This window comes from Phasianus colchicus, chromosome 11 (assembly GCF_987193195.1).
Source record: "Phasianus colchicus chromosome 11, bPhaCol1.hap1.1, whole genome shotgun sequence".
Classification (NCBI taxonomy): domain Eukaryota; kingdom Metazoa; phylum Chordata; class Aves; order Galliformes; family Phasianidae; genus Phasianus; species Phasianus colchicus.
In genome coordinates this window covers 19,106,052-19,120,178 of record NC_143446.1, presented here as the reverse complement: position 1 = coordinate 19,120,178, position 14,127 = coordinate 19,106,052, and positions in this window count along the sequence as shown.

Sequence of the window (14,127 nt, the reverse complement as noted above, 5' to 3'; positions counted from 1 at the left end):
CCAGCACCATCAGGAGGGGGCAGGGAGGCAGACCAGCCCATGGCTGTGCTGCAGCAGGGCTGGGAGACGAGAACCCAGATCTCCTGCATTCAGCTCCATCCCTGAGTGCTGGGCTCTCTCAGCCCAATGCTGGCAATCTTCATTCTCTTTTTGAATTATGCTGGTAAGGGTTAAAAGCCCTTAAGCCAGATAGGTGGAAAGGTGGGTGGATGCTCAAGTCATTGCTTATCTAAAAGCAGCATCTGGTGAGAAAATGTAGCTATGTATTCAGCAAGCTGCTTGCATGTGTCATGTTTAATCCCTTCCTCGTGGCTTCTCAGCACCAAACAGATTATTTGTGAATAATGGTACAACGTGCGAATAGAGGATGATGCTATCTCTGCAGTCTCTCCTTTGTTATTACCTGGAGGAAATGATAATATGAACATGAAATTAAGAATTACCTGAGGACTGTGTTCCAGCATTAGCTGGCAGACTTGTAGCAACCCGGAGCTGATGTGAGGGTCTTCCATGGGCAATTCCTTAAATGTGCGTTTCCATGACTTTTTTTTTCTTTTTAGACTTTAGCTACTTGGATGTTGTCTATTGATTGCAATGATTTTGGATGTGTGGAAATGGATTTGGTGAACAAAGCGGTGCTGAACTGCACTGGGGCTCTGCTGCAAAGGCTGAGCATGGGGTGATGTGCTGCTCTGTATTCAGAGCAGGTCTTTGGGAGGACGCTTTCAGACTGTAGGACCTACACAGATGTTCAAAATGTGATATTTCATAGTCATGAAGACACGCAGCATAATTCTGCTTTTTTAGCTCCTGAAGTTACAGTGCACAGCTACATAGAACTGAATCATCCAAGCACTCTTGAAAAGACATCTTATTTTTCTTCTCAGGTTGTTTAATTAATTTCCTTTAATTTTTTTTAGTACCGTTTGTTGTACATTAATTTAAACTGCTGTTAAGGGGCATGTGAAAAGGAAAAACCTACGTACTGCTTCTAATACAATTGTATCTCACTTGGCAAACAGAGAACCTGAGAAAAATAGATGCTTGCCTATATGCTTGACAGAGAGCATTTAGAATAGCCATGTGCATTTCTATTTTAATTATCCTTGTCAGGCTGTTTTGCAAAACAAACAGAGAACTTGAAATCAAGAAGAGGCCTGGATATTTGAGGCTCCTCTTTCAGACCAGCTATTCCTGAATCTTTTAATTATTTATTGGGTCCATAGACCTTCTATGCCACGTTCCCACTAAGGGAAAAAAGAAGGCATTTGGTAAGATTATGAATTTGGTTGGTTTGAAGGCTGTCAGGCATCTACTTGAGGAAACCTAACTAAACTGAAATTGTACATCACTTGGTATTTAGAAAAAAGCTCTGGATGGAATTACATGGGTGTGTTTCTGTGCTCCTTTATTCTCATGATTAACTTGAAAGACCAAACGTTGGTTGTTACCATTAGAGTTTGGAGATGTCTTATCACAGACCCAAAGACACAGAACCAATATCCTCCAAAGCGATTCCCAGTGCCTGCAAGGATGAAAGAAGGCATGAGCCTTTCTGTTTTAAGGGTGAGAATTGCTGCTGCTTTGGTTAAAGGTGGGGATGGAGGCTGCTGTTGTGCACTGAACCCCACCAGATGCAAGATTAGGCTATTAAAAATTAATGAGGGCAATTCTTGGGCTGAGCCCAGGGTTAAGTCAGTACTGCAAGTCACTGGTTTGCTGGTTGCATACAGGGGGTGGGCTTGGCTTGCAGGTAGCTGCTCCTTCAGGCTTAGCTTGCTGTCATGTTTCTTCCCTCACAATGCTGACTGAATAATTTACAGACGAAGTTTGTCTTTTTTCTCACATTTATATTTGCCCTTTCAAAAATCTCTGCTGAATAATTTATCAAAATAAGCCCTTTTTTCAGCAGCTTTATTTGTGAGCAGGTCGTACGAGAAGTTTCTGCTGCCTGATTGGAGGCTCCCAGAATCAGCTCCTCTTGCAGAGATGTTCCAATTCAAAGCGCATGTCTCATCCATGTAACTTTGAGCTTCTTAAAAACTTTCTGTTCTGACGAATGCTCCTGCCAGGAAAGTTCCCTTTTACAGTGTTTGTGGAAAGCCCACAAAGGAGAAGGACACAGTTGAAGTCTCTTTTGCAAACGCATTTGAATATTCATGATGCATATATTAATAATTGCCCATTTTCTACTCGTCTGAGTGCAGCGTTTCTGTTTTAAGGTACGATACCACTGTGGCAGTTTACTTGGCTATCAGAAATGTTAATTTCAGGGGGAAAAAAGCAAAAGCAACAACTAGTGCAATGTTTGGGCAGCAGAAATCCTACTGCCTTAAATACACCCATAAATCACGAGGCTGGTCCTTCTCTGGACTGGGTGACATGGATGAGGAATGTTGCAGTAGAACGTGCATGCTGCTTTGTGGGGAGTGAATGGGATTTGCTTTGGAAGTGCCCCCACCCCTCTGCTGACTCAAGGCCAACTGTGTGCTTTTCGTGTTGGGGCCGTGCAGCGGAGCAGGCAGGAGAACAGCTGTGTACCCCATGGCTGCACTGCGTTCTGAAGAATCAGCACGTTTGCCTTAAACATCATCCTGACCTTCTGAATTTCAGCACTCAGTTCTGGAACAACGTCTTTTCAGGACTTGGGGACCATTTATCCTTCACCTCTCTCATTTCCATTACCTTAACAATTGTCTAACTAGAAAACGTATTTTGCTGCAGCAAAGCAAACTATATAGCAGATACTATCTTTTCTTTGTGGTGTAGTCCATAACTAACACAGCATCAATTTCTTTATTCTAGGATGATAGCATACCTAAGAAATATGCTGCCAGCAGCATCCAGAGGAATGTGACACGCTGCACCATTTCTTAGCATTAATACTTTCATTTATTTTCAAATAGTTTGCAGAGCAGCAGCCACCTGGCAGATACGCTGCGCACCATTAAATCAAATGGAACAAATGAGTCCAAAAGATTTTTTTGAATTATTGTATCATTCAAACCCTGTACGGTAAGGCAGAAGAAGATGCATATGCTATTAAATTTTTTCTCACAGGAGGCTGTTCGCTCGCCCATGCACTGTTTGCACAGAACTCACTGGTGAATTTAGGGAAGATGCTATTCTGCATAGCAGTGAAGCATATCCTTAAGTCTCACTGAAATATAGGAGAAGACAGGATTACAAGTCCTTCCCGAGGAGCCGGAACAGAACCCATTAAGGTATTGCAAGTCATGCAATTCAATGGCCCTCAAAGTATAATTTGATTGTAATTCAGAAGGTTACTAAAAGGAAATCCATACCAGGCTGTGAGATAAGCAAAAGAGAGAGGTGTATTTACTGTGACTGTTTAAACGTGAGTGTGTGAATCCCTCTTCTCTTTTGTCTGCCGTTTATCACCACTGAAGGCAAGTAATAGGGGAATAATATCTAGTTCACAAGGAGAAGATTGGATTAAGCTTTCCAGAACATCTTACGAGAGTTATTTCCATATCACTTTCCTCTAGGTTAGCCTCGCTCCTTCAGACTATGTTGATATCTGTGAAGGAGAAGGTTCTGGTGCATGGGAGGGATGGGAGGATGGCCAGTGCGTTTCTTCCTCTGGTGGAATTTGCCCTCGGCTTCTGGAAGGGAGTTAGGAGGTCCACAGAAGCCAACCTGAGGGCAGGGCTTCTCTTACAGGGAGCTTGCTGGCTTCTGACTGCTTTTTAACGTGCAAGGTTAGTGTTTTGTGATGAATGTCTGTCGCAGTGCTTTCTTAGAATAGTCATCAAAGCACACGCATTTCTTTTGTTAAATATCTTGTTGTTGTACTCTCTGCCCTTGTCTACCTCTGTAGCTACTTCATCTCAGTTAATGCCAGTGAAACAGCTAATGAACTATTGGGGTAGCCTTGAGGTGCTTGTGCTTATGTGCTATAGAGATGAGGCTGATACAGATTTTTTCCTAATATTATCTCTTTGTTACTGTGGAGAGCCTTGGAATGAATAGCCCTAAATAGAAGACGGATGCAAACAAAGAGCCGTGTTGCCTGGGCTGCTGGTGAGTGCCTGAGGATCCCTGATGTGCTGAAAGCATGGTCTGTCCGAGGGAGGCAGCAAGGCTGGGAGAGATGATGCAGGTGCCTGCCACGTACCTGTGAGAGACTGATAGTGCGAGATAGAAGTTACTCAGGAAATTGATGGCACCACATGTTGGTGTTTCCAGTTAGGCTGTGATGAATATGATAGGGGGAAAAGGCATCCAGTCTCTGCAGGACCCTCACTGAGTAGTCCCTGGAAAATGTGGGGCTGTCTCAGTGCTTTATTGCTGCATGACGAGGAATTCTGTAGCCATGGAGTGCAGGAGGAGCTCGGTTCTGTTTTGGGGCAGGGAAAGGGTGCCTCTGCTTTCCAAATGGGAAACTCTCATCCTTGGCTGTGCCCGTTCCACCTGCACTGTGTTAATTTTAGCAGAAATGGTGCAGTCTCTGCATAAGGGGTTCTCTATCATAACAATTACTTTTGGCAGCGTGGGTTATCCAGGCAAAAGCTCATTGAGGAGAGAGGATTTTGTGGTTCACAAGTATTTACTCTCCAGATAGCCCCATAGTTTCCTTAGATTTTCAGATATATCATTTGCTTTTACAAGCACACGTGGAAATGAGAATGCACAGAATATTGTGTTCTGCTCTTTTTACTCATAGCTTAGCTTAGAAGAAGAGATCCCAAATAAACAATCCTCACTGATCAGCTATACCGTGCTTTTTGCAAATGGAGTGGCAGAAAACCTGTACATATCCACAGCTTGGACAGGTGGCTGTGACATTTAACCAGCCCTTGGAGCTGAAACGAAGGGCAGCTTTCCTGCTTTTGACTCTGAAAAGGCAGCAGTGACACTTTCTCGCTCGCTGATGGGCAGTGCTGATCAGCACAGCATCTTTCTATTCATTTCAGACCTTTTATTTTGAAGGGCTGCACAGTTCTTTTTTTTTCTGAACACTTTTCTTATTTCTGTGGTTACTGTTCCTTGAGCTCCTAGGCACTACAAGACATCTCCTAGATGTTGAATCTTGTCATTTTTGATAAATCTCCACAAACCACAGGGCTCAGCTGAAGGTGCAGTTCAGCATCCTGAAGTGCCAGTTTAATCTATTTCTAGCATTGGAAAAAAAAAAAAAAGGAGTGGAGGAAGTGAAAAAATCTTATAGCTTTAGACCTGCAATAAGGATGGCAATGAATTGGCTTTACAAAAATAATTTCTTCCCTGGGGTATTGGAGATGGTGCTTGAGCCTCATGTTTAACAGAGGGGGGGAGGGGAAGCGCCCTGCTGTTGGGGCGTGAAGGAAAAACACAGATAAACAAAAAGCAAACAAACAAAAACCCCCACAACTCTTTTCCACTAAAAATTCTTGAAAACGCAGTTTTGTTTTACAGTTTTCCAGAGCGAAGCTGCAGGTGGAACAGCTCACCCACAGAAATATTAAGGAGTGTTCTGGCCCTTCACATTGTCTTAGGAAAGCAATTGGACTATTAGTGATGAAAGGGAAGAGGCCAGTGGCAGTTCTTTTTAAGTGTCTGATCACCCACCAGGAGAGCTAAGGGGAGCTTTTAAAGACAAAGATGGGTGCTGGCTATCTATTTGCCATTGGATAGCTAGAAAAAGCAGGTCATCACATCTTAATCTGTGAAATTTCCTTTTGGATTTCCCCAATGTAAGAGCACAAATTCCACTCCTGTTTTCATAACTCCATCTGGACTAAGGCTGAAGGTAAATAGAGGTACGTGCCAACGCACCTGTAAGAGCATTTAGGCTACTATTAGGAATAAACAGAGCCACCCTTTTATTAGGAGTAATCAGGATGAATGTTCAGCATTCAAGTTCATTTGTCTAAACTACCATTTTCATTTGAACTGTGGTTGTGACAAATAAATCAATGCCCACGAAATAAAAATGCTTTGTCTAATAATCCTTTGTGCCAGGGCCATCTAAAGTACATTAGTCTTGCTTTGCATCTGTCAATAAACGTTGCTATTGAGTTGGAGGGAGCTCACTGAAAGAGGTGAGTGTATCCTACATGGGAAGGAGATGTCTTCCACTATGGTCACCTCCTGACTGTGAGCTGCATGCTATGGTTGCAACACACGCATTGCTTCTATTTTGTTCTCTTGAAACAGCTCAGAGGATGGTATGAAATTTTATTTGTTCCTAAACAGACCAGAAGGGCTACAGAGTCTCTGAGCTGTATTCACACCACGGAAATGTGTGTGTGAAAACCTCCACAACAGGCTCAGTAATTATTTTAGTTGCCCTTTGTGTTTTGCCACTCATCCAGAAGGCGCTCATGTGGAGGCACAAGTGTCCTTCTTGGCCAGCAGTCAGCGTGCCCCTGACCCAGCTGACAGCATGCGACGTGCTGACTAATGAGTGCCCCTTCCTGGGCCATCGAGGTGCTCCTCACTCATTACCCTGTTTTATGTAGCTTGACGTGAGAGATTGGATGTTGTCCCAGCAAGGTGGCATGGCTTCAAGCCGTGGTATTTCACTCGCATACTTTTGCCAGGTTCATCTTAGCAGCTTTCTGTGATCTGGGTCCTCTTGATCTGTGCCACTGAAGTCTGCACAACATGCCAGAGACAATTTAGGTGGCACTTCTGTGTCATAGTTGACTGAACAAAAGTTTAGCGTGCCCTTGGCATTGTCAGCTCTTTAGCAGTTAATTAGAACTCCACGTAGTTTGACTAGGGCATCAACAAATACACTGTGTCATTAATTAGATACCAAATAATTAGTTTGGCTCCTGGGATTCAACTGGATTTCTTTCACCGTGATCATTATTTGGTTACAGCAAGTTTTACTAATGATCAGCAGGTGATTGTGTGAAAATGTATCAAACCAGGAGATGCTGAGTGGTGGAGCAAAGCATCTGCATCACAAAAGGATGTGGAAGTGGCAGCCTTCTGCAGCAGCAGTGGATGGGAGACTTGGGGGGGGCACCCAGCTGGGTAGGAGCAGAAAGCTGAGTGACAAAGGTACTGATTGTGGTCACTGGGGGTTGAGCTGGGAGCTGAGGCAGTGCAGCTGTGCACGGTGATCTGAGGCCAGGATGGCTCTGCTGGCTGGATGACTGCAGGCTGGGACTGAGACCTCACTGTCAGGGTACGTGGGTCAGTTCAGCACAGCAAAGAGAAGCAGAATGTGCAGCCAGCGAGGTGTCTGCAAAGAAAGACCTCCAGGGATCGTAGGGTTTATTCTGGGAAGAAAAGCTAAGTGAGACAAAACCCGCTGGCCTTCTGGTATGCCAGGAACACGTTTTTGAAGGGATGCATACCACGTGTGTGAGTAGACCTGGTGAAAAGTTCTGATTGAAAAACTGTTTTGTCAGCATATTGTTTCAATGAATGTTTCATGAACGTGTTTTGATTTCTTCAGGTTTTCCTAAGGAAAAACACTGATGGTGGTTTTGGGGTGTTTCTGGTCCAAAAAAAAAAAAATTCTTTTTCCAATTTATTTTATGTCCTTTTTGCTACAGGAGAAAGAACAGAAGACTGAAGAATTACAACGTCTTCAGCATAATCAACCATTTTTTTTTCATACCCTTTGTATCATAGTGTACTGCTGAAAATGACATGAGAAAAAAATATTAAAAAAAATTGCAAAGTGAGAAAAACTAATGTATTTTAGAATTTCTCACAGGATATACTTTCCTTTCTGGAAAAGTCAATTGTTTTAATATTTAAGGTAGAAAAGCGATATGATTACTGCTAGGCTACAGTCGAGCAAAAAAAATTTATATATAAAGGACTACGTGGATTTTGAGCACCTTCTTGTGTCACAGTATTTTCTATCAATATTTCATCTTAAAAAGCCATTGCTTTGAGTCTTGCTTTGCTGGCTCGAGTAATCTATCTCATGTCATTCTTCAGTGGTTTTCTCTGCTGATAAAAGTTAGAAATGAGAATGAGAAAGGGTCTAATGCTTAAAGCTACCTAGAAAAACAAGGAGAGAATGAAAGAACGTCAGTTCCTTTTGGTACAACTTCTCTTCCCCTCTGCCTGCAGGAGTCCCAGCACAGCACAATGCCCCATAGGTTCCCCCAGCTCACACAGCACCGGTGCTGCAGGCCAAATGCAGATGTTTGTTCATGGGAAAGGCTCAGTACCCAGTAAAGATTGGCATGCAGTAAAGGCAATCTAAACTGAGCTTTCCTCAGCTAGCATAGATCTCTTTGAAACACGCTCTCTCCAGTGCCCTCAGCACACCAAAATAACTTTTTTGCCTCCTGCAGTGCAGCGCTGTGCCACTGACCACAACTACAGCAGCCCACTGCTGGGATGATGGCACTTCTGAGCTAAGAGGGTACCTGGCTCTATTACCACTGCCTGCTCCTGTAAAGCTCTTCCAAAGCCCAACCAGCTCCGACTATCGCACCTTGTGTAAAGCCCAGGTCCAAGAAATGACTCAGCCTCTCTGCATTGCCAAATAACTTTCCCCCCGTGTCTGCTCCTCGCTGTCCATGATGGACACTGATGTGAAGTCAGCCAGCGAGTTCTCTCCAAGACAAAGCTCTCCAGGGCCTTCTCTCACAGATGTGATGCATATTCTCATCACCTCCTGTTTCACAGCTCTAATGAGCTGTGAAAAATCTCTGGTATTATCTCAGCTATCTTGGGCTAACGTAACCACTCAGCTTTAGGATTCCCCTGCGGGTCCCAGCTGGCACGTAATGCAGATAAGGCCATTTGGTTTGAGGATTAACTAGTACTCAACAGTGCCCTCAATTCCTGGAGGCCAAGGAGGGAACTGAGCCCAGCTCTCCTCACGTGGGGATTCTCCTCGCAAATGGAAGGTATGAGCAGGTGCACCACTCTTCTGTCAATGGTACAAGCTGTTTGTACCACTGGATTTAGAGAGTGGTGAGGCACTGGAACAGGTTGCCCAAGGAGGCTGTGGATGCCCCATCCCTGCAGGCATTCAAGGCCAGGCTGGATGTGGCTCTGGGCAGCCTGGGCTGCTGGTTGGTGACCCTGCACATAGCAGGGGGTTGGAACTGGTGAGCATTGTGTTCCTTTTCAACCCAGGCCATTCTGTGATTCCATGATTTAATTATCTAGTTTCTGTGAAAGCAGGCTGCCTAGAGATGGTTGGTCACAAGTGGAAAAAAAATTGCTACCTTGTTCTTGAATAAGACTCATTGTAGTAACAAATAAAAATTATAGCAGAGAGTGAGGCTAGCTTTGTATGGGAATCCACAGCTGTATTACTTTTTTTAGTCTTGTCAACAAATATAGCTTTTCTTAACAGCTTTTCTACTCTCTTGCCTAGCAATTTATTTCTGAATGTGTTATAAATAGCCAGTGTTCCAGATCAGGTCAGTTCCCTGGAGGAATGAGTGTATGCTTATATATACTTATATATATGAGGTTAAGTTCTGCCCTGCCTTATACTCTGCAGATTATGGCATTGGTGGAGGTGTACGACAGGAAGGAGCTTGATGCTGCGTACAGAAAGTAATTCCAAAAATTATGCCAATTGCATGTTTAGAAACCATATAATAAAGCAATTAATTTCCTCAAATAACCAGTAATTAATTTTATGGATGACGTTAGCAGACAGAAAACTCAAAACACCGTGCTGTAGCTTGGATCTGGATACAAAGAGGGCAAGATTAGGGCGGACCATGCTTTACAGATACACCCAGTGCTAGCTGGGCGGTGAGGTGGGGAAATGGCTCCAGGTCTCCCTTAGCCAAAGTGGAGGAGCCTGTAGCCATCAGGGCATAGCAGAGCTGTGGTGCAAACTGACCTCCCCTGCCCTGGGCTGGTGAGTGCATCCTGCTGGTACAGAGTCTCTTGTGGTATTTGTAGCCCTCAGAATCCTGTAGGATTGCGATTGATAGTGATTCTAACCAAGAAACAAAAAACTGTTAGATTTGAAGAAACTGTGATCTGTTGATCTGTTCTCTCCGCTGGTGAGGCAAAGTAGCTCTCCTTGCTGGCTGTGGGAACTGTACTCCAAAACTGCTTTAAAACTCTTTAAAACTGCTGGAGCACATATGGTAATTTACTCCATCATATGATAATAAGAACCTTCAACACTGCTTTTTTTTCCCTTTTTCCTTTTGCCTTTTTTTTCCTCCTTTTGCCTTTTTTTTCCTCCTTTTGCCTTTTTTTTTTCCTCCTTTTGCCTTTTTTTTTTCCTCCTTTTGCCTTTTTTTTTTCCTCCTTTTGCCTTTTTTATTTTCCTCCTTTTGCCTTTTTTTTTTCCTCCTTTTGCCTTTTTTTTTCCTCCTTTTGCCTTTTTTTTCCTCCTTTTGCCTTTTTTTTCCCTCCTTTTGCCTTTTTTTTTCCTCCTTTTGCCTTTTTTTTTCCTCCTTTTGCCTTTTTTTTTCCTCCTTTTGCCTTTTTTTTTCCTCCTTTTGCCTTTTTTTTTCCTCCTTTTGCCTTTTTTTTTCCTCCTTTTGCCTTTTTTTTTCCTCCTTTTGCCTTTTTTTTTCCTCCTTTTTCCTCCTTTTGCCTTTTTTTTTCCTCCTTTTGCCTTTTTTTTTCCTCCTTTTGCCTTTTTTTTTCCTCCTTTTGCCTTTTTTTTTCCTCCTTTTGCCTTTTTTTTTCCTCCTTTTGCCTTTTTTTTTCCTCCTTTTGCCTTTTTTTTTCCTCCTTTTGCCTTTTTTTTTCCTCCTTTTGCCTTTTTTTTTCCTCCTTTTGCCTTTTTTTTTCCTCCTTTTGCCTTTTTTTTTTTCCTTTTGCCTTTTATAATATGTTTCCAAATGGAGCTCCTAATGCTTTGGTTTAACAATCCGCCTTAGAAGAAAACAGCATGACCAGCGTCAAGGAGAAGAGCCGAGTGAATGAATCACGGCAGCACAAATCAGCAGTTGGGAAGCAGGCTGCTGCAGCACCTGTACTGAAAGCCTGAGGCCAGCGAGGAGAGCAGCAGAAAGGCTGCGGTGGGAAATGGCATGGGGAGCACCATATGCACCAAGCACCAAAATGCTGAGCACGGCATTTTCAGCTATCCTAAAGACAGGGAAAACGTCTGTGTCCTTGAGTAAGGTCAAAGATGAACTGATCAGGACCACGCTTGTAGCATTAGGCAACTGCAGGTCTGCTTTTATTTAAAATATCGATGCTAATTGTGCTGTGTTACTTCACAAGGGATGCAACCTATTGTGTGCAGGATAGAATCTAGCACTGCTGTCGGGTATTTCTTTAGATGAGAAATGATATCAAGATGGTTTACAAAAGGCTTACAACAAAAAGCAATCCATTAGTCAGCCCGTCCAATTAACCACACTGTATGTAAACTGGGGAGAGGTTTTGTTTTGGCTTTGTTGTTTTAACTATGGGTTGATACAAAAATTGTTTAAAATAGGACTATAGTTGAATGACATTCTCAAAATGGGTTTTGCTACTGCTAATAGGATGTTTAAAATCTGTGTAATGCTGAACTCTATTACTACATGTGTTTCTTTTTCCTAGTTTTAGATTTCCTTAATCTGCTGGCTTGTCTAGTTGGGATAAAAGAGAAGAAAACGTATTGTGGTTGAAATCAGAACTGCCTGTTACAGCTTTCCTTTGGCAAGGAGGGCTGTGGTCCCTTCACCAAATCGGGCAGAAGGCAGGTTAGAATCTCTTGCGTTTGGTTTTTGGTTGGTTGGTTTGTTTTAGTCTGCTACTTCTTGTTTTAAGTAAGTACTGTTGAAAGACCAAGGATGACCACTCAGACATGCTGTGAGTTGGCTGCTGGTGTCCGTGGGGTGGGGAGCAGCCCAGCACCTCGAGGAAATGGGGGTGGGTGCTGCCAAGGGCTTGGCTGGAAAAGCTTCCGTGGTTTTACCACGTTTTCTCATGACTGCAAGGTGTTTTGCACAGATCCCCCTTTCTTCTTACCTAAATGTGAACGCATACAGATCAACTGATGGAACTTGAAAATCTTCTTGGGTGTTTTATGAACATTCTGTTTCATTATTCCTCTCGTATATTTTGTGCAGAACAAGTCAACAACAAGAAAGTAACTTTTTTGTGGATGATCAGAAATATCTTTTTTTTTTTTCTCCTGGATTTCAAAAGGCAGTACACATAAATTGGCTGTTGTCTGTACGTGAAGCTTCCGTTTTCCATATATAACCAAGGTGTTGTGCAGCTCATTATTTCATAAGGCTGAGAAAAATCATCGCTGTCAGCAATCAAAGCTTGTGACTGTCATTGGTTTTATTAAAAGCACAATTGTTTGATCTTTTGAAGAAAGAAAAAAGGTCAGCTCCTGCATTTTTAAAAATACTTTGCGCTTGGTCTTACTTAAGAGACTCAAAAAGTGAAAAATGCAACCTGACATTGTGTGTTCTAGTGGCCCCTAATAGCCAGTAACTCCACCGATTTCTCTAGTTTATCTTTAATCTGCTGCTCCCAAACTAATTAAGGACTGAATGCCTTTGGACTGATTTTCATTTTGTCTTGAGTTATTGCGACATCTTTGCTACAAATTCTTTTTCAGTCTAATTAAATTCCCGCAGCATAAGTGTCATTATTAATATCATCACCTTTGGTAGACTAACTTTGCTTTAGTCTCTTGATAACTGAGCATTGTGGAATGATTCCCTTTCTTCCTGGTTAATATTTGGGAAGTTTTGCTTGAAGTAAGAACATCTCAAGGATTAGCATAGAGAGAGAATCCATTAATATAAATATAATAATTCAAATAGAGGGTTTTATTAAAAATCCTATAGTCGTGCTATTATATTAGTTTTCAGGAGTATATTTCAAAACTAATTTTAAACTTCTCTTTTTTATCTTCAAAAATCTTTCCTGGACCATAAGAATTCTAATAACTTGAGGATAAAAAGCAATTCCCACTTACATGGCTAAAATTTCCAATCAAATCATTAACGCAGCTAGAAAGGAGACTCAGTAGAACAATGTGTGTGGGACAGCAGAGGACTGCAGAAATGAGGATTCCGTTCTTCAGTGCATAATCTATCCATTAGGTTGGCTAGCATTACTTGGTAATTCTTGTTATTAGTGATTTTAATAATGATTTTTTCGCTATCAGTCCATCGATCGGTAACAGGTTCTGTGAAGGACGCAGGCGATGGTAGGTTGCCTCTTGCAGGAGGTGCATTAGGAGTAAGTCAACAAATTGATTCCTACTCTAAAAAGTCAATTAATTTCTTAAGATGAAGTTCTGATCTTTGATCTCTTGGAGTTTTGATGAACATTAGTGGTATTAGAATTGCAGGTGCAGACATCCAGAACAAACTATTAAGTTAACAGTCAGTGGGTTATAATAATCACAGTGTGAAAGACATTTATTTGGAGATAGAGAACTCAAAGGGACAGAGTCTGGGGGAAATACAGAGATGTGTTAGTTGCAAAACCATACTCTTGAATTCTGATTAGCTAAGCAGGAGAATAAAATGCCACTCGGGTAGGCAACTCTAAACTGGTATAGTGAGGCTATTATTCTTGCTTAACTTTTGACTGTCACTGACCACCACCACGCTCCCAGAACTTCCTTGGTGCTCCCTAAATTCTCAGTGTAATCCCTCAGTGCTGCTCCTTTCATGAGTATGGAAAGGGAAGGGCCATCCCACAATGTTGGGTGCCTTGGTCCCAAGCTGGGCAGCTGTGCCAGTGGACGCCGGCGCTGAGAAATCCTGAGTCTGACTCGGAACGTGGTGCACTGCTTTATCTGCTAAATAAAATCTAAATGATAAATGCTGATATTTTAATGAAATGTAAGTTTGGGGATTTCACATAAGAAAGCTGCTGTCATTGCTTTAATTTATATGGGGACAGTTATGTGCAGATGGTATAGACAGAGTTATTTCCTGACTGTCATCCAAAGTAAGTTGATTTGTGGTTTAATGACTTTTATCAAAATGAAATAAGCATTTGATCTTTGGATTTGATCTGGCTATATCTGCAGCTGCTACACCGCTACAGCAATTACTTCCAAACTGGGCTTTTTGCCCAGGCAAATGGAGTTCGTCCTTGTTTCATGTCTCATTGACTGTCCTGATAATACATACTGTTCTGCTGTAGGTTTCTTCTTCCTCCAAATTTGATAGGTGTGAAAACTTAAGTCTTTTTATTTATTTATTTATTTTATTATTGATGTTGTCTACTAGTAAAGCCTTTACTACCACT